This window comes from Felis catus, chromosome B4 (assembly GCF_018350175.1).
Source record: "Felis catus isolate Fca126 chromosome B4, F.catus_Fca126_mat1.0, whole genome shotgun sequence".
Lineage (NCBI taxonomy): Eukaryota > Metazoa > Chordata > Mammalia > Carnivora > Felidae > Felis > Felis catus.
In genome coordinates, this window is record NC_058374.1 from 80,754,427 (window position 1) to 80,781,880 (window position 27,454).

The window sequence follows — 27,454 nt, forward strand, 5'->3', positions numbered from 1 at the left end:
TGAGGCTCCTTCTTCAGCCGTTGGGGTCCTTGTGTCCCTCGAGGTAGCCCTACTGGACAGCGCCCAAGATGGATGCATGGGGATATGCTTGTTTCTCTCCCAGGACCCAGAACGGATTCTTCTTTGCCAGGCAAACTAGTCCAGGGCCTTCTAGAGGACCAGCTCTGTCAGTCTGCCCACATGGCGGTTCCTTGGTCCTTCCTTCTCCTTCTAAACTTCTGGGTGGCATCCAGGCCCCAGGACACTCTGCCCTTACCTCAAGGGGCCACATACTCAGCTTTTGGGGTAACCTCTGTAAGCACCCACTGGGTTTGCTGTGAGGCGGGTAGGCCCTATCTCCTTCCCTGGGGGAGGGGAGATGGGGCTCACAGCACAGCTTTATCCAAACATTGCCTTCTAATAAAAATCCTCCCTTCACTCCGTACTATGAGATTAAAAATTTTTTTTTTAATTTATTTTTGAGAGAGAGAGAGAGACACGGAGCACAGGCAGGGGAGGGGCAGGGAGAGAGGGGGGCACAGAATCCGAAGCAGTCTCCAGGTTCTGAGCTGTCAGCGCAGAGCCTGATGTGGGGCTTGAGCTCACGAGATGTGAGGTCATGACCTGAACTGAAGTCAGACACTCAACTGACTGAGCCACCCAGGTGCCCCTTGTACTATGAGATTAAAAAAAAATATCCTTGGTCTGGCCGAGGTGGTCAGAAACTAGTTCTTAAAAATTTCCTTTGAAATTTGTCATATGATGAGTTGGTACTTCACTTTAAAATCTCACCTGTTGGGGGCACCTGGGTGGCTCAGTCGGTTAAGTGTCCGACTTTGGCTCAGGTCATGATCTCACGGTTCATGAGCTTGAGCCCCACATCGAGGTCTGTGCTGACAGCTCAGAGCTTGGAACCCGCTTCAGATTCTGTGTCTCCTTCTTTCTCTGCCCCTCCTGCACTAGCACTCTGTCTCTCTCTCTCTCTTAAAAATAAATAAACATTAAAAAAATTTTTAAAAACCCTCATCTATTGTATCTTGGCGCCTACTTGAACTTCTAATTTTAATATCTTGTTACAAAAGCACCTGGGACAGTTAAGATTGTGCCAGCAGAGGGGGGCATCAGGTTCTAAATCCATACTGGCAACTTCTCCGCCTCAGGGAAGGGGAGGACACCAAACAAATGGCCAGAGGCCGAAGGGCCACCAGAGGGCAGCAGATCCTGTTTCAAACTCTTGTCTTTCATTGTACTCCTTGGAATAGTTTCTTTGTTCCCAGAGACCAGGTAGAGCCCAGGTGGTGGGCCATGCGGAGGGGCTCAGTTCTCCTGGTGTCTCCACTGGTTCCCCCATGGTGACCCTACTTTCTGAATTTCTGCAGTCTGACCACTGTTCTTCCGTTTGAAGTCTCAAAAACGTCAGTCTACACTGAGCAGTGACAGCCACTAAACACCTACGTCGTAATGCGCCTGGAGATGAAGCCATACCCTCTGCCTTGGAGAAGCCCGACCAGGGAGGGAGAACGGCGACCAGACACGACGAGCTGCAAAATGGCAACCGTTGTTGTAGAGACAGAAATAAGGGTCTTGTAACTGAACACACAGAACCACGGAGCGGGTTGGCGGTTGCCAGGGACAGGGGTGGGGGAAACGGGTCAAAGGTGGTCACAGGTGCAAACTTTCAGTTATGAAGGATGAATAAGTTCTGGGGATGTCATGTACGGCATGGTGACGACAGTTAACAATACTGTATTGCATATTTGAAAGCAGCTAAGAGGGTAGATCTTTTTTTTTTTATTTTTTATTTTTTTAATTTTTTTTAACGTTTTTTTTAAATTTATTTTTGAGACAGAGAGAGACAGAGCATGAATGGGGGAGGGTCAGAGAGAGAGAGGGAGACACAGAATCCGAAAGAGGCTCCAGGCTCTGAGGGGTCAGCCCAGAGCCTGACGCGGGGCTCGAACCCACGGACCGCGAGATCGTGACCTGAGCTGAAGTCGGATGCCCAACCGACTGAACCACCCAGGCGCCCCTAGATCTTAAGAGTTTTTACATACACACACACTCACACTTGTAGCTGTGAGGTGATGGGTGTGCTAACTGGCTGAGCTATGGGAATCACTTCCCAGTACTTACTTATATCAAGCCATCACATTGTACGCCTTGTATGTCAATTACGTCTCAATAAAGCTGGGGAGGTGGGTGGGAGAGAAATAAGGGCTTTGGGAGCACTGAGATCGGAGCACGGGCTGGAGAAGGCTTCTCTGAGGAGGGGAATTGGGGTCAGGTTTTGTTTTTTTTTTTTAAGGATGAACAGGAATTTGGGGAAGAAGAGGTGAGGAATAGGGGGAGGTAGACTGACAAATCCCGGGGGACAAGGGGGAGCGGACAGGTGACAAGGGAGGTGGAGGACAAGAGCTTCCTCTCCCATTCCCAGGAGGCGGGTCTAAGGCTGCATGGCTGCAGGATTTTATTAAAAACCGAGGTGGAGGCGCAGAGAAAAGCACGATGGGTGCTTTGAGCTTCTCAGAGAAAGGCTACTTGAATACTTGAAGGAATTCATGTGGCTTAGCCGGGCTTAAAGAAGACTCAGGGGTGGGGTGATTTTGGCATAACAGGGGAGCTGAGGGCATGGGCTTTGGATGGCGTGGATGTTGGAACGGATCCTGGTTCTTCCAATACCCGCGGTGGGGGGGGAGGGGGGCTGGACTGACTGCCTTACTTCTCAAACTTATTTCCTAATCCGTGGAATGGGAATAGTAATTCCTATATGGTAGGGCATTGCGAGTATTGATGGAGATAATAAACATAAAATGCTTAGCACGGTGCCTGGTAAGCTTGGTTAAATGGTAGCATTTATTATTGGAGTGACAATTACCTTTAGATGTCACATGGAAGCAACGAACTTACTCGTGCTGTTCTGCCAGGGCTGAGGCAGCCATGTCAGTGAGAGGTTGAGAGACCTGGCCGGGCTGGGAGGAAGGATGCTCTTACAGTCGGAGGCACCCAGGCCTAGAAGAGGCTGCACTGTGTGTGAGGAGACATGTGTTACTGGACGTACTCAAGAGGCTGTCTGGGACAGGTCTGGGGCCTGTTTCGGTTCTATTTCAATCCTTTGAGATCCTGGGTTGCTCTGAAACTGTGCAGGGGAGTCTACGAATAGAAGATTCTGTGATTCACCTTGAAGGAGAAGCGCCCCGGGGACAGGGGAGACGGAGCTGGCGGTGGAGAGAATCAGTGCCTCTCCTGAGCTAGGGCCAGTTTACCCAAGGCCTTAGCTATCTTGTCTCCTCAGGTGAGGGGAGGGCATGTGGGAGGCTCTGTGGAGGTGGTCCCAACCCTCATCCTGAGTCCCTGTGATGGGACTCCATTTTCTGTGCGGGAAGGTTGGGAGTGGTGGGGAATATTCTTTTTTAAGACCCCTTCCTTCACTTCCAATAAGAGAGTCCCCATTCTGGGGACCCCCTGTGCATGCCTTGAAAAGCCCTTCCTGAGACAGAATTTCAGGCTTCCTCACGGCAGTGTCTGGACCTCTGGTGCTGTGCCATGTTCTCAGCGAAGGTGGCCTTTTCTTCACCTCTGCATTAATTCTGCAGATCCTGGGGAAGGGAGCCCTGGGCCTTTGAACAAAAGCTTCCCAGGGTCTTTTCTTCCCAACCACTCTGAGGGAGGGAGATCGTTACCTGCCACTACTCCCCTGTGCCCCTTTCCATTAGAGGAGAGGACTTTGCTCCCTTCTTCACAAGGGATGTAGTGAACCTTCGAGTCTCTCTCTGTTCCTTACTTGTTCCTCCGAGGAAAAGAGTAGCTAATTTCATCCCTCCTTCCCTCCTTTCCTCCTTTCCTCCTTCCCTTCTTCCCTCCTTCCTTCCTCCTTCCTCCCTCCCTTCCTTCCTTCTTTCTTTCCTTCCTTCCTTCCTTCTGCTCATAAATTCAATTTGGATTTGTTCATTGAACTCCCCTTGACCAGTAATTGCTGTTCACGATACTAGAGAGAAATGATAAATACTAATAATTCGCAAGTTCCCAGGTTTCATAGAGCTTACATTTTTGTGAGGTAGAGAGTATATAAACAGGTAGACAAATGCGTACATAAGATAATTTCAGAATGTGGTGACTGCAGTGAGGCAATAAATAGGGTGAGGGGACTGACGGGAGGGTAGATGGGGGTGGGCACTGAATGGGGTGGCCAGGGAAGCTCTCTCCGAGGAGGTGACCTTTCAGCATAGTCCTGAAGGATGAAAAGGAGCCAGCTAAGCAAAGAGCAAGAGGAACAAGGTTCTTAGCCAAAGGAACAGCAAGGATGGAAGCCCTGAGTTGGGAAAATGCTCGTGTGTCCCAGGACCATGAAGGATGCCACCATGGCCATGAAGTGGTGAGCAGGAGAGTGGAGTGAAATGAATGGGAACTAGACCATTTAGGGCCTGTAGGCCCTGGTAAGGAGTTTGGATTTTAGTCGAAGTGCAATTGGAAAACACCGACGAGGGGGCGCCTGGGTGGTTCAGTTGGTTAAAAGCATCCAACTCGTGATTTTGGCTCAGTTCACGATCTCACTGTTTGCGAGTTTGAGCTCTGCATGGGGCCCTGTGCTGACAGCGTGGAGCCTGCTTGGGATTCTCTGTCTCTCCCTCTCTCTGCCCCTTCCGTTTGCGTGCACTCATTCTCTCTCAAAATAAACAAACATAAAAAAAAAAAAAAGATGAAAAAAAAAAGACCACCTGTGAGGTTTTCACGGTGGAAACAATTAGTTTTCATGACTAACTGACATGATTTGATATACTTTAAGAATATCACTTGTCTGGGGCGCCTGGGTGGCTCAGATGGTTAATGTCTGACTCTTGGTTTTGGCTTAGGTCATGATCGTGAGATCAAATCGCAAGACGCGCGGCCTCACTCAGAGCCTGCAGTCTGCTTGGGATTCTGGCTCTCTCTATCTCTCTCTCTGCTCCTCCCCTGCTCATGTGCACACTCTCTCCCTTTCTTTCCTTCTCTCTCAAATAAAAATGAAGATGATGAAAGAAGATCATTTGTCTTGGGGCGCCTGGGTGGCGCAGTCGGTTAAGCGTCCGACTTCAGCTTATGTCACGATCTCGCGGTCCGTGAGTTCGAGCCCCGCGTCAGGCTCTGGGCTGATGGCTCGGAGCCTGGAGCCTGTTTCCGATTCTGTGTCTCCCTCTCTCTCTCCCCTCCCCCGTTCATGCTCTGTCTCTCTCTGTCCCAAAAATAAATAAAAACGTTGAAAAAAAATTTTTTTTTTAAAAAAAGAAGATCATTTGTCTTTTGGAGGTTGGTTTGGAAAGGGTAAGGGTGGAGGCAGAGAGGTTAGTCAGGAGACCTTTGCAGAAGTCTAAGTGACAGATCATTCTGGTGAAACTGGGGTGGTGGCATGGGGACGGAGAGAGTGGGATGAAGTCAAGATGTATTTTGGAGATAGAGTCTAAGGCTCTGTCGATGCGGGGATTGAGGCAAAGGCAAAAGTCAAGGTTGAGTCTTAGGTTTTTGATTTGAAGAATTGAGTATATGAGGTTATATGTAATGAGATGGGAAGGTGAGGTGGACAAGTCTATGAAGATACTAGTTCAGGTGCAACAACAAGGTCTCGATACCCTGGCTTAAGTGGAAGTTAAACATGGGTAATATGGTGGCTTCACAATATTCAAGACTCAGGCTCTTTCTATCTTGTAACTTGTCCTTTTCAAAATGTGGCTTCCGTTTAGTGGCCTGTGATGGCAGTGCCAGCTCTCACCTCTTCATCTCATTCCAGTTGGTGGGAAGGGGGGAAAAGAGAAGGGGAGGACGTAACTCCTTTTCTGTCACTGCCCTCTGTAATTTGCCATCATCATATTGGCTCATATCCTACCGGCGGCAACCAAGTCACATGGCCACATCTAACTGCAAAGAAGCCTGGGAAATGGAGTCATTAACCACATGGAAAAAGTGGTGACGTAGATCAGGGGTCTGGGTAAGGCCCAAGAGTTGGTACAACTGAACTTCTAGAGGAAAGGAGATGGACGGTCAGGAGGTTGTAGGTACGATGTGATTCTTGGAGATTTTGGAGGTTACTGTGGTAAAGTGTAGGCTGAGGTACAGAAGTCAAGGACTGAGAAGCCAGAGTGTCGGTGAGATCGTCTGTGTGACTGTGGAACATCATCAGGAATGTTGACAGGAGCAAGTGAGGGGAAGAAGAGCAGGAGTTGAGGTCATCAGCGAATGAGGGGGGAGGGTTGGGAGGAGGGTGACAGCCTGTGTTCAGAGCTTCCAAGGAGAGGAGGTTTTGAAATTGGAAGAGCTATAGAAGCAGCAGTGGGAAACCGGGAGGCCTTCCCTTCCCACGTTCTAGCTCTGAGGTAATTGGCAGTGAGAGGGAGAGAAGCCTCCTCTTGAGAGCCTCGTAGGGGCTGTGGGACTCTCAGGAAATCTTAAAAATTTAAGACCAGTCAATTGAGAGAACACTCAAAACAAGACATTGGCGCTGTCAAGGAGTTTGCTGATCACATGCCAGGAGTTCCTGAAGTCACAGTAGAAGGGTCTGGGAGAGAGGCCGGGCAGAGAATTGGGTCGGGTTAGGGAGATGGGAGTCCGGATAACTGGGTCTTGGAGGCTTTGGCTTGACTTTGGCCGTGACTGAGGAAAACAGAACAAGAGGGAATCCCCAGGAGGGATTCGGTTGCCCACCTTCCTCTGAGAGCAATTGGAACAGGGTATAGATTTTAGTACCTCCCTGGATGGTTTGGGAGCCCTGGCAACTGATGCCTGTGGTACCAAGGCCTAAGTGGGTGTGAGTGGTGGCCGATCCCATGGGAGTGTTAGCAAAATCATGGCCCCCAAGATACCCATATCCCGATCCGCAGAATCTGTACTATGTTAGCTTTCATGGCAAAGGGGGAAATAAGGTTTGGGATGGAGTTGAGGTTGCTAGTCAGCTGGCTTGAAAATAGTGAGGTTATTCCAGATTATCTGGATGGGTCCAGTGTAAGCACAAGGAACCTTAAATGTGGGGAGGGATCCAGGAGAGAGAACCAGATGGGTGGCAAAGCGAGAAGAGCTTGGCTGGCTGTGGCTGGCTCCGAAGATGGGAGGATGGGACTGAAAGCCAGGGAATGTGGGCGGCCTCTGGAAGTTGGAATGAGCACTGACAGGGTTTCTCCCCTGAGTCTCCAGAAAAGAATGTGGCCCTGCTGACACCTTGATTTCAGCCTCGTGAGACCCATCTTCGACTTCTGTCCTCCAGAGCTGCAAGATCATACAGCTGTGTTGTTTTGAGGCAGTACACTTGTGGTAATTTGTATTTAGACACTGTACTTAGGAAACTAATACAAGATGAAAGGATCTCCTCGTGCAGGCAAGTGCTCCCTCCTGCAGCGTGGGGGTGCCGTGGCAGCTGGGGAGACAGAACGTTCATGGGACAGGTTTCACCAGGGAGAGCGGTCCATGCGTTAACAGGAATGTTCCTGAATGGCGTTGCTTCTTTCTCTGCTGCCCTCTCATGATGCAAACACACACGTTTGGACAAGGCTTCCCTTCTCCTTCTCTCCCTTGGGGTATGTCTGCTGTTTCCCCGTCTGCTTACTGGCTCAGGTAGGGAGGAAGTAGAGGAGGCCCCGCTTGGACTTGTGTCTTGACCGCGTTCTTTAGTTCAGCTTGTCAGAGAGGTCAGAGTACCGTGGGTTGTCTGGTACTTGTCTGGCCATTAATAAAAGTGATGCTTTGTTCTCCTTTCTGCCCCCTGTTCTGGAAGCACCTTCTCCATGGGCCTGATTCAGAGGATGGAGGGTTGACAGGCTGTTGGGCCACCCTGGAGCCTTGACAGTAAAATCAGGGACTGGCCTAGGGGGACGCCAGCACGGTGGATTTTTTTTTTATTTTTTTTTAACGTTTATTTATTTTTGAGACAGAGAGAGACACAGCATGAACGGGGGAGGGGCAGAGAGAGAGGGAGACACAGACTCGGAAGCAGGCTCCAGGCTCTGAGCCATCAGCCCAGAGCCTGACGCGGGTCTCGAACCACGGACCACGAGATCGTGACCTGAGCTGAAGTCGGACGCTTAACCGACTGCGCCACCCAGGCGCCCCAGCACGGTGGATTTTAACAGGCAAAGGCTTTGAAGTTAACTTTGACCTGCAGCTTTATGGGTGCAGCTGAAGTGGGAATGAAATTACCCCAATTTCATGTGGGTACAGAGCACAAGATGGTTACATTTTGGCTTCCGATTATTTGTGCTAATCTTTGGTAAGTGGTGCGAGGTTGGCTGTCCCCGATCCTGATTGTCTACTTTGTTTTAAACTACATTTAAGGCCACAGATGGAAGCATGGAAGGATTTTATTTATGGACTGCCCACAGGGTCCTAGAATTATTCCTGCCACACAGCCTCAAGTTGGCTCTGGGTTGTACATTTATTAAGTCAGCCCTGACCTCTGATCTCAGAGGCCCGCTGTGGGATTAACCACATAGGTGTGGTGCACTTTGCACAGATAAAAAGGACCACGACCCCTTATGTGGAGGAAACACCAATGTGGATGAAAAGAATCAATGGAATTATTACAAACCTAAAGGTTGGGTTTGTATCTATTTATCAAGGTGTCTTGAATATTGTGTCTTTAGAAATCAGACTTAGAGAATCAAGGAGATATGGGGAGCATTTGAGATGCAAGTCTTGGTCTTAATAGGGAGAAAAATCAGCAAGAAGAGGAAAGAAAAAAGAAGGAAGTTCTGTTGACTGAGCTGGAGAGAAAGATAAGATTTTTCTCTCTCTCTAAGGTTGAGTTCTTAGGAGCCTTATTTGAGATATAGCAAAAGAAAAAGGAAAGGTCTCCCTATCGAGTGTTTTTAAGGACTGAACTAGAAAAGAGCAGAGTATTTATTCATTTCTTCTGGGCAAAAGATATGAACAGACACTTTTCAAAAGAAGACATCCAGATGGCTAACAGACACATGAAAAAATGCTCCACATCGCTCATCATCAGGGAAATACAGATCAAAACCACAATGAGGTACCACCTTACACCAGTCAGAATGGCTAAAATAAACAACTCGGGCAACAACAGAGGTTGATGAGGATGCGGAGAAAGAGGAACCCTTTTGCATTGTTTGTGGGAATGTAAACTGGTGCAGCCACTCTGGAAAACAGTATGGAGGTTCCTCAAAAAACTAAAAATAGGACTACCGTACGACCCAACAATTGCACTACTAGGTATTTATCCAAGGGATGCAGGTGTGCTATTTTCAAAGGGGCACATGCACCCCCATGTTTATAGCAGCACTATTGACAATGGCCAAAGTATGGAAAGACAGATGAATGGATAAAGAAGATGTGATATGTATATACAATGGAGTATTACTCGACAATCAAAAAGAATGAAATCTTGCCACTTGAAACTATGTAGATGAAACTAAAGGGTATGATGCTAAGCGAAATTAGTCAGAGAGAGACAAAAATATGACTTCACTCATATGTGGAATTTAAGATACAAAACAGATGAACAGAAGGGAAGGGAAGCAAAAATAATATAAAAACAGGGAGGGGGACAAAACATAAAAGACTCTTAAATATAGAGAACAAACTGAGGGTTGCTGGAGGGGTTGTAGGTGGGGGGCTGGCTAAATGGGTAAGGGGCATTAAGAAAGACACTTGTTGGGATGAGCACTAGGTGTTATATATAGGGGATGAATCACTGGATTCTACTCCTAAAATCGTTATTGCACTATATGCTAACTAACTTGGATGTAAATTAAAAAATAAAAATAAAGTAAAAAAAGAGAGGCAAACCAAGAAACAGACTCTTAACTATAGAGAACAAACCAATGGTTACCAGACGGGAGAGGGGTGGGAGGATGGATTAATTAGATGCTGGGGATTAAGGAGGGCACTTGTGATGAACACCGGGTGTGTATGGAAGTGTTGAGTCACTATATTGTACACGTGAAACTAATATTACATTGTGTGTAAAGTCACTGGGATTTAAATAAAAATTTCAAAAAGAAAGACAGAAAGAAATATTCATTTCTGGATCCGGAGGATGAATGGGGCCGATTTAATAAGGATGCAAAGCCGACCGAGGCCGCTAGAGGGAGCCTGGATGGGGCGAGAAACCAACGTAGAAGGGTTTGCATAGTGTCGGCGAGGAAAGGACCGCTTAGCGGCGAGCACAGCGACTATTGTTAGGTTAGTTTCAAAGGGACACAGTTATTTAGGAATGAGGGGTGGTGGAGGTATTGCCCATGCCCTGAGGGGCAGGCCCAGGAATTTGTGGTCAGGACCTCCCTGCTCCCCGAGCAGTGAGAAGATGAAATACACACCAAGGGGAATTCATGCAGGAAAGAAATATAGATCTAGCCACATCTGAGTTAAATTAGGACTACTGGGAGCATTATTCCAAATTTTTAAATATCACAAGATGACAGAAATGTCTTAAACGCCCGACTTTAAGAGAAGAGATAGTAGCATGCTCCCCACCCTCTAGTGGTAAACTGAATGTCCAAATTCACCTCTCCATGGGACGCGGGAGGCCGCTGTGGCTAAGGGCTGGCCTCCTGTATCTTGAATCCTCATTAAGGGTTCTCCCCACGGCCCCCCCCCCCCCAAAAAAAAAACCCCACAAGGCTGTTGTGTTAGATTCTGGGCACATGATTGCTCTGAGGCCTGAGAATATGCTCGTGCTTCTAAGTTTCATTGGAGTAAAGCTGGTGCCATAGTATTATTCTGCGTCCCAGTTACTCTGACTTTGAATAAGAGGGACCAGTGAGCTGCTTGGGGATAGATTAAGTTAACTTTGGACATGCCGGGAGGAGCTGTTTACATTTCAGGGGGGAAGGCCAGGATGTAGCCAGTCTCCTGCCTCCGGGCGTTAACAGTCTTGCCCCTGACTCTGGGGGGACACTCCCCAGGCTCGGGCTCTCCACCCTGCTCATCCTCACCAGGCTTGAGGCCTCACCACAGTCCGTCCTGCTGTCACACCTTGGGGGTCTGGAGACGGGGCTCCCCCCAGGCCAGGGAGAGGACAGATCAGGTTCCTCACCCCTCCCCACACTTTGGGAAGCTGAAGTTGCAGGGAGAGTGTGTGCACCTACCACTCCCTTCATATCCTGATCTTCTTCTCCCAAACAGCTGGAGCCCACACAGAGAACCCTCTCCAGCCCATCCCAAGAGCTCACAGGGCGTTGTCAGGTGGGGAGGGCCCGCCGGAGCCCTGGCAGCTGCGTGGGGGAAATGGAGAACTGACCTTGTGACCGGCGGATATTCTTGAGGACCGGGGATGTCCAGGCAAATGGACGAAGCTAGGTTCCTTCGGAGTGATGCCTCCTGGCTAAGAACGAGCAGAACAGGACATGGTAAAGGGAAGAATTTTGGATGTTTCATTTTCTTGCATTCTAATGTAAAAGAAAAGTATATTGAGATTTTGTTTTGTGTTCCTTTTGAAATTAGGAGGGGGGGTTAGGTTCAAATTTAGAGTACTTCTTGGTTGCTAGAATTGAGGTATTTGATATTTTATGGTGCCAGGTAGTGTTTATTTTGTAACCTGCAGGTGAGCTGTACTGAACAACGACACAGCCAACTGGAGAGAGGAAACCGAGTTTCTGTTGTCTTGGAGTTAATTTTGGTCCCCTCTGGACCCAATCGAGAGGACTTGGGGGGCAGTAGTTAATTGGCCACCCCAATGATTCCAGGAGGATATACAAAGAATAGTGATGAGAACTTGTTACTTCATTTTTTGTTTGTTTGTTTGCAAGTATTAAGTGAGCAAATATATGTAAAGCACTCAGAAACTTATTTCCCCATTTCCTGTTTGGAAATCTATTTCTTATTTCCTCCTTTCACATAGCAGGGGCTACAGAAATCAGTGGGCCATATGATATAGCCACTTTGGTTTTTTTTGTTTTGTTTTGTTTTTAAATTTTTTAATGTTTATTTATTTTTGAGAGAAAGGGTAGACAGAGCGTGAGTGGGGGAGAGGCAGAGAGAGAGCGAGACACAGAATCCAGGCTCTGAGCTGTCTGAAGCAGGCTCCAGGCTCTGAACTGTCAGCACAGAGCCCGACACGGGGCTCGAACCCACGAACCGTGTGATCATGACCTGAGCCGAAGGAGGACGCTTAACCGAATGAGCCACCCAGGTGCCCCTGATATGGCCACTTTGTAGGTCAGGAATGGCCAAATATTTGTGACGTGGGAGACTGCTCTGATGCATGGCTTGTCTTCTCCTCCCCCCTCCCCTTCCCTTCCTGTCTTTCCAGCCATACCTGTGATTGGTTGCAGATCCTAGGTCCACCTATTAAGCCAAAAGGGTGGAGAGAAGAGAAGGTTACTCCATGTTGAGGGTGTTCCCTCTTAGAAGCACTCTCCCCACAAGAGGAGCAGGTTGGAGGGAATACTTCCCAGCCTGTTTTCCCGTGTGTTGCTTACTCTCCTTTGGGGGAAAAGTAGATGATCCTATGGGTGAGAACCCCAGAGTAGTTCATCCTGCCCTATCTCTCGTTTAGTCTGTGAATCGGGGGTGAGGTGGGGTAGGGTGGGGTGGGAATGGGGAGATGGGGTCAAAGCCGAAGGCTTCTTTGGCCTGGGGTCTCCTATCCAGTTTTAACCAAGAGCCCTGAATTTTGGGTTTATAGAACATCTGTCCAGCTGCTAGGAAGCTGGATGCTTTCACCATTATGTAATGACACTCATATCATTTTTTTATTGGTCTCAACTGGAGGGTCAGAACAATGAGACTGGGGCTTTTAATCTCCAAGGCACTTCAATTTTCCTAACTAATCTTCTCAAGGAACTTCCCCTCCAATTCTTCCCCAAACTCTAGAATCTCTCTCCACCTTCCTCTGTCATTTTGGCAAGAATTTATGCCTCATCTCAAGAATTTATGCCTGGCAAGAATTTACGAGAAAGACCCATAATAGAACTTTCCATCTAGGTTGGGTGATGTTTTTGGTGGAGTTGTGTGTCTGTGTATTGGAGGGGAGGGTGGGTAACTAAGGGCAGTGGGCAGGTGGAAACTTTCTGTACCAGGAAAAAGCGAAGGAAGGAAGGATGGAGATTATTTTATCTGCCTCCAGCTGTGAACACACTTCCAGTTTTTTTCTGGGCCAGGGCAGCACCTGGCCTGCGTTGCTGTGGGTGGATCACCCTGTTGATCTTCCAAGTGCATTTTTTTTTTTAATGTCCTGGGGGTAGGATAATAGACATCAGAGGTGGCTCCTGAGTTGGAAAAACTCAGTCATCCATCTGTCTTTCCTTATTCACACACAGAACACTTCACTTCTGACACTTCTGGTTCCCAGTGCGTGTGAGTTTTCTCCCGTCAAGCAATTCTGGTCAACTGGGTGTCCTACAATCCAACTCAGCTCTGACAGCACCTGGAGGTTGTGTCAGTTCCCACAGGGAAAGGGCTCAGTCCTACAAGACTGTCCTCCTTCAGATGCCAATTGCAAGTCTAGGCTGTCACCTGTTCTTCTGACTGATCGGCTATAAATCATATAAATCAGAGCTTCCCATGACCCTTCCCTTGAGTTCAATTAACTTGCTTCGGCTCAGGGAAATGCTTCGTTTACCAGTTTATCAGTTTATTAAAAGATATGATAGAGGATACAGTTGAACAGGCAGACAACGAAATACCCAGGGCAAGGTCCAGGAGGGTCCTGAGGGCAGGTGTTTCTATCCCAGTGGAACTGGGTGATGTCACCCTCCTGGTGTGTGGATGTGTTCACCAACCTGGATGCTCTTAGAACCTCCCTGTAGTGGGATTTTATGGGGACTTTATCACATGGGGCATGATCAATCATTGACTCTGTTTCCAGCCCCTCTCCCTTCTCCAGTGAAGTAGGGGTGGGGCTGAAAATTCCAAGCTTCTAATGATGGCTTGGTCCTTCTGGCGGCCAGCCTCCATCCAGGAGCCTCCAAGAGCGCACCGGAGTCACCTCATTAGAACAAAAGATGCTCCTGTCACTCTTATCACTTAGGAACTTACAAGAGTCTTAGGATCCCCATCGCTGGGATGCGTCAAAGTCCAGATTCTAGAACAGGGATGATTCTAATGTGCTTATCACTTAGGAAATTACAAGGATTTTGAAGCTTTGTGCCAGGTATGGGGGAACAGAGACCAATACATATATTTTTTATTATCTCATAGTTTCCTTCCTGCCATCCTATCTCCCTTTGAATGGGCAATCTTCCTTCCGTTTGTAAGACCAAGTGAGATTTTTATTTTCCCAGTCTCTTCTTTCCCCATTTGGTCCCATATGCCTTTATAGTGAAAACTGCCCAGGGTTGTGTGTGTGTGTGTGTGTGGGGGGGTAATTTGGCACATATTAGGTAGATGAGTGTGACATATAGTAGACACTGGGTGGATGTGTGGTGGTGGGTAAATGGGTAGACCCCATCCACCCTGGGGTGAAGCTGAAGTCTTGGCAAATGGGGATGTAGAGGAAGGAAGGTGGAGAGAAGATGAGAGGGCACAGGATGGGACCCTGGGAGCATAGAGTGCATGGTCAGAAAATGTGCCAGGAAGGAAATGGGGGGCTTGGAGAACCAGTAGAGTGCAGCACATTGGGAGGTCAGTGCGGGGAAACTTTCTAGAAGGGGTAATCGTGTCCAGTTCTGCAGAGACCATGAAGGGAGGAGTAGGGACCCGAAATAGCCACCGGGCTTGTTGCTGTCAGTGATGTTGGGGGGAGCAGTTGCTGGAGGGTGTGAAAATGCAAATTGCAGGGGGTGAGGGGTGCAGGGGGTGAGGGAGCAAGGAGGCAGTGTGGATGAAGAGGAGGGGCAGCTTGAGGGGAGTCAAGACCTCACAGAGGATATTTTGGGACCTGGAGACTTGAACAGGCTGTAAGCTGAGGAGGGGAGGTTTAAAATTAGAGCGATGGGGTAACTCAGGAAGAATCCTAGCGGAGGGGGGGCCTCCGCCTTCCCTCCTGGCCCGACAAAGCCACCACAGAGCCAGACTGGGATGCAACGCTTTAATAAGGGACGTGGGGAGCTGAGAGATGGTGGTCGGGGCAAGGAGGGTTTTGGTGCTGTTAGACACCAGCTTTGGCCGGGACTGGGCCTTATGACTTCATAGGCATGAGGGAGTAGGTTTTTCAGATAGCTCATGGTTTCTTTTACTGTTTCGTCCAGATTCTTCCCGATTTTATGGCCGAGCTTGGCCGGTTTTCCCTCTGAGGTGGTTGCTGGGGAACATTGGGAGAGAAATGGCAAAGTAAGGTGAGTCCCCTCACGCCTCCCCCACACTCCTCAGTGCTGGCACAATCAGCGGATCCTCCAAATCTCATTTACCTTTAATTCTTGTTCCCCTTCAGCTTCCTTCCTCTTTCCACCCCCAACTTTCTCCCCCAAGGTCGTGTCCCGCCACCGCGTTTTTTCTGTTTAATGCCTCCCTCCCGGCTTCTTCCCCTTGGCCCTGGCTCCTACCAGCCCTGGGAGTGAGTTCTGTAGTCTCTTCTGACTGAGAGGCAGCATTTCTGATACTGTCCTCCTGGGGGATGGGGTGAAGCAGCTCGGGCCTTTGACGCTTTGGTCTCCTGGTAGATTTGGTCATATCATCCTCTTCAAAACCCAGCTCTTCTCTGGAGATGAGAGATTCCTCAGAAAGGTTTTCAATGGAGACATGGTCCTTTTCAGATTATCAGCTGAGCAGCTGGGACCAAGGAGATGGAATGAGGGGCAGAGAAAGAGCTCATGGTAAGCAACAGCCAGCCAGCTCTCTGCCATATCCCTTAACATGCAGAGAGTGTCAGGGTTGAGCCATTGCCCAGTCAGTGTAGACCAGAATTGAGATCCCATACCCGCATCCAAATCTATGAGCACCTAAGGGCACACCCCTGATTTTGAATGCCGTTGAATAGGGATTCCATTTCTAGCACATTCACCTTCCCGATGAAAAGAGATTAACTATGCAAACACCCGATCCATTGTCTGGCGCATAGGAGGGGTTCAATAAATACTGGCTCTTTTTTTCTGAGTTCTGGGTATTGCTTGAGTCTTCCTTCTCCGATAAGTTGGGGGAAGCTAGCCTGAGACTGAATTGTGTTTATGGATAATCTACAAAGCAGGGTCCTGCGATATTCATGACTTTGAGGCGGTGGAGGAGCCTGGGACTGAGGAGCCCCTCCAGCATCCTCCCCTCAGGGCGAGCTGAAACTCCCTACCTGCTAGCATTTGGGTATGAGATATAGTCATCTTCAATGACTACCCAGCATGAAGTGCTGTTCAAATTGTTCCCGGTCCCCAGATCTTGGCCAATTAGTGCAGCAGGAAGGATTAAGGTCCAGCGCCAGGAGGGATGGTCTCTGCTCCACTTCTTCCTCAGGTGGAGAATTCATCATTTACTGGACCATCTTTCACCACCACCAACTCCCTCTAAAGGATGCCAACATGAGACTTACGGGCATTTATGGGTTGAGCCTGCAAGTGGATCTCATCTTCTGGCTCTGAAAAATAAGGGGTTAGAGTTTCCGGAGGTCTTAAGACATTTGACATGTGAGATGCTTGTATGTAGCCACTCCCCACCCAGCATTTCCACCTTCCCTATCCTGTTCTCTGTCTTAGCACTTCTTTTTGTTTTTTTTTGTTTTTTTAATTTTTTAAATGTTTATTCATTATTGAGAGATAGAGAGAAACTGAGCATGAGCAGGGGAGGGGCAGAGAGAGGGGGAGACACAGAATCTGAAGCAGGCTCCAGGCTCTGAGCTGTCAGCACAGAGCCCGATGCGGGGCTCGAACTCACCGACTGTGAGATCATGACCTGAGCCGAAGTCGGACATCCAACCGACTGAGCCACCCAGGCGCCCCGTCTTAGCACTTCTAACACACTTACATAATTTGTTTAATATGCCAATTATCTGTTTCTTTCTCCTAGAATGACATCTCAATGATGACTGAGGTCTCTGTGTTTTGTTAGTGTATCTCAAGTGCCTAGAGCTGTGTGTCTGGCACAGAGTAGGTGCTCAATAAATAGTCGTTAAATGAATGTGTGTATATGTCTTGCCCTCATTGTTACAGAGGGAGGCAGGGGGGCCCAGAGGAGGTCAGTGGCTTTGGCGTGTCCAGCACCCTCAGAGGCTGGAATCTTATGTGAATCTCTGTTAACCCATAGTCCACCTTGATTTGGGTCCAGTTGGCTCCTCTGACCCCAGCGCCAGGATTTCTAGGGTGCAGGATTCCTGGTATCATGAGTCCTAGTCCCCTGCCTCCACACCTCAGCCATCCCGGGTGTGCACTTTTGGTTATGCGTTCTCCACACGGTGCATTACAAGGATTAAGGAGGGGTCTTCCTAGTGCTGACGACTCTCCAGCGGACAGCTCAGTGACCTCTGGGGAACAAAGAGGAGTGTAGCAGAAGCCAGACTCACCATTAAGGATGGCGAGAGAGGTGGAGGCTCAGGTGGCCAGCAGCAGGATGGTAAAGAATTTCATGGTGAACCTGTAGCCAGATCCGTCTTCCCTGGGGAGGCTGTTTAGTGTTACAGAGGCAGTAGTCCGGCAGAGGCTTTGTTTATCTTGGGGTGGGAAAGGGCTCTGGGGAACCTGGTTCCGGATTGGATCTGGGGGCATTCCAGGTTTCCCCTCCCAAGTTCCCTTTTCTGAATACATTTGTTTTTGGGAAATGGAGCTTCTGGGAAACCAGTTAACAGGAAAGTAAGGCCCCCAGCATTTCCCTGGCGTGGGCCATGCCAAAGGTGTGTCAGCCCCAGGCTCCACCTCCGGAAGTCCTTGGAATAACTAAGTGGGTGTGAGTTTCTCTCCTTCATGGTACTCATTATTGGTGTAATTTTATTTTTGTTTGTGTGATCAGCTAATATCTCTCTGCCCCAGGAGGGCAGAACTTCCGTGATGGGTGGTGGAACTATGTTTTGCTTGCCAGTGTTTTCCCAGAACCTAGAAGGAGCTGGTACATAGTAGGCACCCAGAACATATTAGGAGGGTGAATGAATAAAGGCAGGTGGGCTGCAGATAAAACTCTGTCAGTTCAGGAATGAAGGAGCGCGGCCGTTAAAGGAACTCTGATTACATGCCAGGTACTGTGCAGAGTTTGTTCACATGGGATGTTTTACTTAATTCATCATGGTTGTGAGGTATGTGTTACTCATCAAGCAGGAAAAGCGATATTCACAAAGGTGAGGTCACACATCTGGGTGGATTTGAACCCATGGGAGTCTAACTCCAAACTCTATGCCTGCTATAGGTAAGGTCTGGTGGCTCCAGAGGTGGGCGAGAGGAAGCAGTGAGATGCCCAAAGAGCCACATGAGAGGCGGTGGGGGACGCACCCAGGACTTGGGCCTGGCTCTGGGCCTAGGGCTCTGGGCCTAGGGCCTAGGGCTGAACTCATTGATCTCTGGTGCCTCCCTCAGGTTGGAATTTTTGAAAAGTTTTTATTTAAGTTCCGGTTAGTTAACGGACAACGTCATATTAGTTTCAGGTGTACAGTGTAGTGAGTCAACACTTCCGTACCTCATCCTGTGCTCATCACAGTGCCCTCCTTAATCCCCATCACCTATTTCACTCATCCCCCCCTCCCCCACACACCTCTGGTAACCATCAATTTGTTCTCTATTGTTAAGAGTTTGTTTCTTGGTTGGCCTCTCCCCCACCTCTCTTTTTTCCCCCTTTGCCTGCTTGTTTTCTTTCTTAAATTCCACATATGAGTGAAATTATATGGTATTTGTCTGTCTCTGACTTATTTTGCTCAGCCTAATACTCTCGCCCCATCCATGTTGTTGCAAATGGCAAGATTTTATTTTTTCATGGAGTAATATTCCATTGTGTGTGTATTATATATATATATATGTATATATATACACATTTATATTATATATTTATATTTATATTATATAATATATATAATATATAAAAACACATTTATATTATATATACACACATATATATTATATATATGTATATATATATACACATATATATATTCCACAATTTGGTTATTGTAGATAATGCTGCTATAAACATCGGGGTGCATGTATCCCATTGAATTGGTATTTTTGCATTCTTTGGGTAAATACTAGGTTGGAATTTTTCATAATCTCTCTGTGACATGTTTTGGGATCATCTCCAGGAAGGAGGGGGTCGGCTGTACCCTGAGACGGCACCTCAGGTCTTCAGCAGGGGGCGTGGCTTGCTGGGGGCGTGGCTTACGCCCTGAGGGTAAGGTCCCACCTGCAGGCCCCAAGAGGACTGTGGACTCTGTGGGTCAAGGTGCGAGGTGAAGCCTTCTTCCCCCCCACATCCCCCCTGGCAGCAGCGGGAGGGAAGAGCCTGGGGGCTGGGGGTCAGCCTCCAATCGCTCTAGCCCTGCTGTCTCCTTGGGCAAGTCTTCGAAGTGAAGGAAGTTTGTCTTGGGCTGCCTCCCATCTCTCCTTCCTCCACAATTGCCCCTTTCTGCGGCAGCCTCCCCTCCCATCGCCTGGGGCATGTAGGAACAGGGTGGGGACAGATGGAGGCACTCACAGCGAGTACTCAAGGGTACAGTGTCCGTCCTGCAGGCTTATTTTTCCAATACCCCCAATAATCCACAAGTTTAGGCCTCCATCGTTTGCAGACTAGGCTATTTCAGTGGTTTCTCACTGGCTTCCGGCCTCCAGTCTGTCTCCACTGCTGTCCACCCTCCATGCTAATGCTAATGCCTGATGTGCAGGCCAAGGCTCTACTCAAAAGTCTTTAAGGACCATCCATTACCCCTAAGATAAAGCCCAGTCTCCTTGACCATGTGATCAGGGCTTTCCACGTTTCTGACCTCATCACTGGCCCCCAGGTGCTACTTCCTGCTCGATAAAATGTTGTATGTGTTCATGCTGTTCCTCCCTCAGAAATGCTCTTTCCTTTCCATCTGTCTGCTGTGTTCCGACATCACAATCCACACCAGGTGTCATTCCCTCCCTGGAGTGACCCCAGTCTTCTCACCATCGCGCCTCCCTCAGTTAGTCACCTCCCCTCTGCCGCCCTGCGATGCACTGTTCCTGGCTCCGTCTTTTCACGTTTCCACTCCGCCACTATTTACTGAGTGCCTGCCAGGTTGTAGGTGCTTGGAGAGAAAATGGTGAGCAAAATCACTTGGCCCTGACCTTCTGGTTTTACTGTCTAGCATCTATCATATTCTCTCGTAATTCTCAGTTCAGATCTATTGCTCCTGCTGGTTAATTGCCATTTTGAGGACAAGAGCCACAGTTTATTTATCTCTGTGTTCCAATTTGGTTAGCACAGATCTTAACACTAGCTAAGTGCTCTAGTCTAATGATTTGAATGAGTCAATTTGCGAGTTCAAAGCTGGCCCCTGGGGGATATGTTTCCTTTTAGTGGGGAAAGAGGGACCTCTGAGAGGCCTTTTTCAACAATTAAGTATTTCAAAAGAATATATTGAACGTCTGCCATATGCCAGACATGAAATGGGTACTGGAGGTTCAACACTGAGCAAAACAGACCTGGTCCCTGCTCTCCCAGGTGGGGTTGCCAGATAAAATGCAAGCCATGCAGTTACGTATGATTTTCAGATAAGCAGGGAATACTTGTTTTAGCCTAAAAAATATTGCATGGCACATACTTATAGTAAAACTTTGCTTACTTAACTGGGTGTTCTATATTTTATTTGGTAAACATGGCGATCCTACCCCAGGGCTCCCCACCAGCCTCCAGCCTCGACCATCTGTCTCTCCAAGAGCCCAGCCTCCTCCTGCTCTCAGTTAAGGATTCTGGGGCAGGGCAAAGATGGATGGGAGAGCTGACTGTGTGCCGTGCGTGTAGCTTCGTTTTGAGAAAAGAGGTCACAATGGTTCTCTGCACACAGGTTCCAGAATTTGGTCAGATGATCCTGTCTCTGGCCACTCCTGTTTGGTGAGGAAGTCAGGGTCTTATCTAGAGGTAGTCACCAACCGGCTGGGCAGAAGGAAGACCAGTGGCTTCTGAGGAGGCCTGGGTAAGAGATCTGTCCATTTCTTTTTTTAAAATTAAATTAATTTTATTAAAAATTTTTTAATGATTTATTTATTTTTGAGGGAGGGAGAGAGAGAGAGAGAGAGAGCAAGCAGGGGAGGGGCAGAGGGGGAGACACAGAATCCAAAGCAGGCTCCAGGCTCTGAGCTGTCAGCACAGAGCCCCCGGAGGTACCCCAAGACTTGTCCATTTCTGACCCTCCACAATGGATGGTTCCAACCCCGGTCAATGAGATCCCTCTCAGTGAATTTTGAATGTGAGACAGAGAGAAGGAAAACTCACCCCCTCCCTTCCTTTCCATTTAGCAGGTCTGGAGTGTAGTGTGGGAAATTGCATTTTGAAACCAGTGTCCAGGGCCTCCTGGATGGTTCAGCCGGTTAAGCGTCCGACTTCGGCTCAGGTCATGATCTCACAATTCTGTGAGTTCGAGCCCAGCGTTGGGCTCTCTGCTGTCAGTGCAGATCCTGCTTCGGATCCTCGGTCTCCCTCTCTCTCTCTCTGCCCCTCCCCCGCTCGTATGCACGTGCTCTCTCTTTCTTTCTCTCAAAAATAAATAAACATTTGATGGGGGCACCTGGGTGGCTCAGTCCGTTGAGAGTCCCGACTTCGGCTCAGGTCATGATCTCACAGCTCATGAGTTTGAACCCCATGTCTGTGCTCTGTGCTGACAGCTGGGAGCCTGCAGCCTGCTTCAGATTCTGTGCCTCCCTCTCTCTCTGCCCCAACCCACTCGCATTCTGTCTTTGTCTCTCTCAAAAATAAACATCAAAAAAAAAAATTTTTTTTTAAATAAACATTTGAAAAAATTTTTTTAAAAAATAAATAAAACCAGTGTCCAGAGAAATTCTAATGCAGGGGTGTTGAGGAATACACTCCCTTCAGCGATAGGGTGGCTTTTAAACAAAAGCTCAAATTCTTTTTTTCTGGTAAGGATTTTGGGAGGCAGAAAGTCTATTGTTTTGAGTGTGTGTGTGTGAGAGAGAGAGAGAGAGAGAGATTATTATGGTGGTTGCTGGCTGGAATGTTGGAGGTTGGAGAGAAGGAGGAGGAGACTAACATTCTGTGAGAGTCTGATCTGGAGCCAGACGCACGATGATTTTAATTCTCACACTGATCCATAGGGTGGTATTGATGGCAGATTGGAAAACTGAGGCTCAGAAAGGTGAAGTAAATTTAGCAAGGGGATATAGATGTCACCTGACATGACTGGGATTTGAATCCAGATCTGTTTGGCTCTGATTTCCATGCTCTTCTCACCATGGCTCACCGCCCCCCCCCCCCCCCCCCCTCGAAGCATCGCGAGTGTTGACTCCACAGGGCGGCAACCATAAACCTTGCTTTTCCAGGGGGGATCCATTTTACATATTCTGTGCTGTTTCTTCCAGACCCATTGACTACCCTGGGAAATCAATGTTTCTGCCTCAAATCGCTTCCCAGACTGCCTGTCATCCCCGGGGAGCAGTGGGGGTCTGTTACTAGAACAGAGAGGAAAATAAGGCCATTGACAGGGTTGCTCAGAGGGTAACAGAGCCAGAGGGAGGTGAAACAGGAAAGGGTTCAGGAGGGAGTCAACAGTTAAGTGCAGAAAGATCCCACTTCCAGGGGACTCTGGAGCATCTAGGGAGGGAGAGCAGCTTCTGTCTTGCTTCTCAGTCGGGCTCCAACAGCTCTTCCTGAGTGAGTCCATTTTTCCCTTCTTCAGGGTCCATTGCTTGCAAGTTCACTCCAGCCATACCCAGTTTCTCTGCCGGAAGGTCTGGGCCAAACTTGACTCTGCCTGGGCAGTCTGTGGAAAACACTCTCCATCTTGGAGATGGGGCCTTGAGAATGTTGCTCACGTGCACTGGCTGCTCCGTGCCCCCTAGAAGGCCTGGCGTGCTGCACTGGGGGTCTGCGAGAGCTGATGGAGAGGCTACCCTGAAAGCTGCAGTTTACTAGGGTGCCTCCTGAGCACCCACTCACCCACCCCTAGGGCCCTGGGCATGCTTTTCCCCTCTCCTCTGAAAGCCCTACCAACCACCCCTCAAACCACACACATAATATCCGATACGCCATTGACGCCTTATTACCATCTAATTCACAGGCCCAATTTAAATGTGGCCAGTTGTCTTGATAATGTCCTTTATGACAAAAGGACCCAATCCAAGATTACGTATAGAATGCTGTTGACACAGTTCCTCAGTCTTTCCTTGATTTTCATGGCTTTTCCTCTTCCACAGATGAGGGGCCAATTGTGGAGCATGTCCCCCAGTTCGGGTTCATCTGATGTTTCCGCATTATTAGAGGCAGGTTCTGCATTTTTGGCAAGAATATCAGCAAGCCATACTATATTCTTTATATTATATTCTATCAGGTGGTTCGTAATTTTGATTTGTCCCATTTTTGTGATGTTAACTTTGATCGATCGATCACTGATTAACCAGACGTCTGCCAGTTTTCTCCAGTGTGAAGTTACTCTTTTCCTTCTTTGTAATTAATATATATATTTTGTTGCAAAGTAATTTGAGGCTATGTAAATATCCTGTTCCTCATCAAACTTTTACCAATTAGTTTTAGCACTCATTGATGCTTTCTGGCTGAATTACTTAGGCTGAATTACTTATTCCTGCGATGGTTGCCAAACAGTGATTTTCTAGTTCAATCATTCCCTCTACATTCATTAGCTGTCATTCTGCTGTAAGGGACATCTTTCTCACTTCCCCATTTGTTTATTCATTTATTTATATCAATATGGGCTCATAACTTCCTATTTTGTCAATGAATTATAATTTTGTTACTAGCATTGTTTTTCATTATTATTATAATCTTTTATAATGCTTTTCTTCTCCATTGACCATGGTCAGTCTGAAACCAGTTGGCCATAGCGGGAGTAAGCTAGCCTTTTGGTTAGCTTGTGTGTTCTCTTGTCATGTCTCCACCATTCTTTGAGCAGTTTTTCCTTTCTGGCACAGCAAGGCGTTCCAGACTCATCGTGTATTTTCTCTGCGCCAGCCCTGCCTGGTAGCAGCCATTTCTGCAAGGAACTCTGGTCTCTTAATGGTATTTAGAAACAAAGATTCGGGCTCTCGGTGTGCTCATTGTTCTTGAGATGTCGCCACTTCCAGGCCCTTCCATAGTCAAAACTAGGGAATATATGAGTGCATGTACATATACACATGTGTGTGTGTGCATGTGTATTTGTACAAATAAATAACACATGCACATTTACATCTAGATGTATTTCTGCATCTATTTACATATACTGAAAACCATGAGTTCTCATTGTTATGCCCAATTTCAGCCTGGCACCGTAGAATTCAGGCCTGCTCACCCTGCAACACATAGACCCCCCCACCTCCCCCGCCTGCTTGGGCTCTGATACCCCACGAGAGGCCACCACCTTTCCCCTTGTCCCTGCTTTCCCTGGGCAGATAACCCTCCTCATGGCTCTACACTTCCAACACCCTGCTCCAGCTTTCCAGCGATGTACCACCCCCCATCCTTCCCGCCCCTGCAGACACCTACCTTGCTGGGTTCTGCCTATTGGCTTTTGTACAGGATTATTCAGGGAGGAAGTCAGGGATGCAAGCATAAGATGCGTGTTTGAATGCAGTTGAGAGGACGACAAAATGAAGCGGCTGCTTTCTTATCGATATATCCTTTAAGCCACTGTTTATAGTTTCGTTTTGCTTTGCGATCCCATCTGAGAAGCTTTTGCTTTTAATGCATGAATTTGTGCTATTTTTATTTATTCGTATAAATGACACGTGTTTGATACTTGTTTCATCTTTTTCATGCTGTCCTTCCACTTTACAATTTTTTATCATTTATATTTGGCTACATGACCTATTTATTTTTTCTCTTTTATGTGTATTTCTTCCGATAATATAAAAGATTCAGTTTGTTTATAGTCTTAGTGATTATCTTTATAACCATAACTTCAAATGATGTACTCAATTCTGTATCACTTAGATTGATTCCTTCCACCAGCAGTGATTAAAACAGTGTACTTCTACTTCCTGCTCTCCTCTTTACCATCTGATTTTCATGGATAATAGGACTAGTGTTACTTTTTCTAGTGATTTCCTTTATGCTTACAATTTTTTTTTAATGTTGATTTATGTTTGAGACAGAGAGAGACAGTGCGCGTGAGGGAGGGGCAGAGAGAGAGGGAGACACAGAATCTAAAACAGGCTCCAGGCTCCAGAACCCGACGTGGGGCTCGAACCCACGAACGGTGAGATCATGACCTGAGCCCAAGTCGGATGCTCAACTGGCTGAGCCACCCAGATGCCCCGATTTCTTTTATACTTTAGTTACTTGCTTTTGCAGGTTAAAAATAGTTTTCGATACTCTAACTATAAAAGTTGCGCATGTCACCTGATTTATATTAACTCCTCCTTGCTGTTCCATCCCAGCCGTCCCCATGCTGATCTTTGGTTATGTTCTCATAGTTTATAACACTTACTCTGCTCTGTAACCATAATTCCTGCAGCGACTTGAGCTTTTTTCTTTTATTTTTTTTTATTAAAAAAATTTTTTTTTAACGTTTATTTATTTTTGAGACAGAGAGAGACAGAGCATAAACGGGGGAGGGTCAGAGAGAGGGAGACACAGAATCTGAAGCAGGCTCCAGGCTCTGAGCTGTCAGCACAGAGCCGGACGCAGGGCTCGAACTCACGGACCGTGAGATCGTGACCTGAGCTGAGGTCGGACGCTTAACCGACTGAGCCACCCAGGCGCCCCTGAGCTTTTTCTCTTGCACTGAAATGGATTTAGCACTCACACCCAATCCTTTTACCTCATTTTCTGGAGGCTGGTTGGAGTTTATGTCTAATAGTGTTTTTGAAAAGGGTTCACAGGAATGAAATGCCCTGAATTTGGCATCCTGGAAATACGTGTCTGTTGCCTTTAGTCTCGTAAAATAGTTTGATTTAGTACAAAGTGTTTGGGCCTCATTTTTCTTCTTCCAGAGGACTTTGTAGGGATTTCTTCACTGTCTTTTGGTGGTGTAGTCTGGAGGCGACCTGAATATATTTTCCTCCCCCTCAGCAAATGTGCTGGTCGTTTTGCCTGAATGCCCAAATATCCTTCATCTTTGAAGATAATGAACTTTATTGGGCCAGTTCTCAGCATTAGTCTTTTTGAATCGTTCACTGGTGTCAAGTATATTGAGGGAGTTGTGCAACCAACCTCCAGAACTCCGTCGTCTTGCAAAACTGAAACTCTATACTCACTAAACAGCGGTTCGTGGTTTCCCCCTACACCCCCCCCCCCACCGCCCCCCGCCCCGCCCAGCCAGATTTCGATTTTCTTCTATTTTTAAGGAACACTGTCTTCAATTATGTTTTTCTTTTCTAGGTGTTCTCTTTTTCAGGAGCAGGAAGTATACATGTGGCAGATCTGGTTACAGACGAGGTGTTCTTGGTTTTATTCCTCTGAGCATATCGTGTCCCTTGGAGAAGTGTGTTGTCAGCTCTGCCCATGAGTGTCATAATGGGATGCTGAGTCAGCATCCTCCCTCCATTTGGTTCCAGTTTCAGGGGACTTGGCGGGAGTTCTTCATAGAAAGTGTTATTTGGGGTTGTAAGTGCTTTCTATTTTCACCCCAAATGGAATTTACATATCTGTGCGAATTGTTTCTGTTGCGATCAGTTCAACTGGTTTCAGAGATAAGAAGTTGGTAGATTTGTCTTTACTCCTCCTCTTTATATTGGAATTATGTTGTTGTTTTTTCCCCTTAATTTTTATGTAATTTACTTAGAATATAATCTATATCTGAACATTAAACATCCATAATCCCAGAAAGCAGGAAAACACGCCAGAAAGAAGCCAATTTTAATTAAGCAATTATTATTTTTTGGTCATTTCCGGAAATTTGCGGGGGGGGGGGGGGGCGGGAGGGAGGTAAAGAGCTGCGGTTAGACTTCCATGTGTTAGCGCGTACCTTGAGGGGTTTGCTGGTAGATACCACACGGCCCGCCCCCACCTCCCAACCAGAGTAAGTGTTGGACTGGACAGACCCGTACCACCAGGGGGAGCTGTCTGCTCCTTTTTTCTGTGGCCTGCCTGGGTCCTCCAGGGTTGCCATTGCCTCTGGCGTGGAAGGAGATGTCATCCCGGCTGGGGGTTCCTCCGAAACGGTATCTGGGGAAGCTCTTCCCCTTCATCAGGCTTTGTCACCATTGCGGTGCCTCCAAAGGCACCTGTGTTTGGATGTGCGGTGGTTGAAGTTTTTCTCCTTTGAGGCTAGAGGACCTGGGGCGCGTCAGGGTGCTGGAAGGCAAATAGCCCAGGAGACCGGGTGGGTATTATCAGGGGGGAAAATGGGACAAGTGTTGTGTGTAGGTATGGGCCTCAGTGGATGGTGCTACATGAATCTCCTTTCAGTACGCAGACCACTCGTTGGGGTGCCTGGGTGGCTCAGTTGGTTCAGGGCCTGACTTCGGCTCAGGTCATGATCTGCGGTCTGTGAGTTCAAGCCCCGCGTCAGGCTCTGTGCTGGCAGCTCAGAGCCTGGAGCCTCCTTCAGATTCTGGCTCCTTCTCTCTCTGCCCCCACCCCTCCA

The 27,454-nt window shown here is 47.8% G+C and overlaps 2 long non-coding RNA genes across 4 annotated transcripts in view; one reads left to right on the forward strand and one right to left on the reverse strand.

Moving 5' to 3' along the window:
- Positions 1 to 14,912: 14,912 nt before the first annotated feature.
- LOC109501615 lies at positions 14,913 to 19,806 on the reverse strand. 3 transcript variants are annotated; one of them, XR_002159811.3, is made up of 6 exons: positions 19,715 to 19,806; positions 17,321 to 17,421; positions 16,355 to 16,399; positions 16,118 to 16,269; positions 15,381 to 15,606; positions 14,913 to 15,139 (listed from the first exon to the last, which is right to left on the reverse strand). It is a non-coding gene; the product is annotated as an uncharacterized LOC109501615 (long non-coding RNA). The 3 variants fall into 3 exon arrangements; XR_002159807.3 differs by lacking the exon at positions 19,715 to 19,806 and adding an exon at positions 19,429 to 19,556 and having other exon boundaries at positions 17,321 to 17,467; XR_002743900.2 differs by lacking the exon at positions 17,321 to 17,421 and having other exon boundaries at positions 16,118 to 16,399; positions 19,715 to 19,800.
- A 75-nt stretch (positions 19,807 to 19,881) lies between these two features.
- The window catches only part of LOC109501616, a 36,000-nt gene continuing 28,427 nt past the window's right edge, over positions 19,882 to 27,454 (forward strand). The window contains exons 1-2 of the long non-coding RNA XR_002743902.2: positions 19,882 to 20,017; positions 20,762 to 20,890. This is a non-coding gene — a long non-coding RNA (uncharacterized LOC109501616). The remainder of the gene's footprint in view (positions 20,018 to 20,761; positions 20,891 to 27,454) is intronic.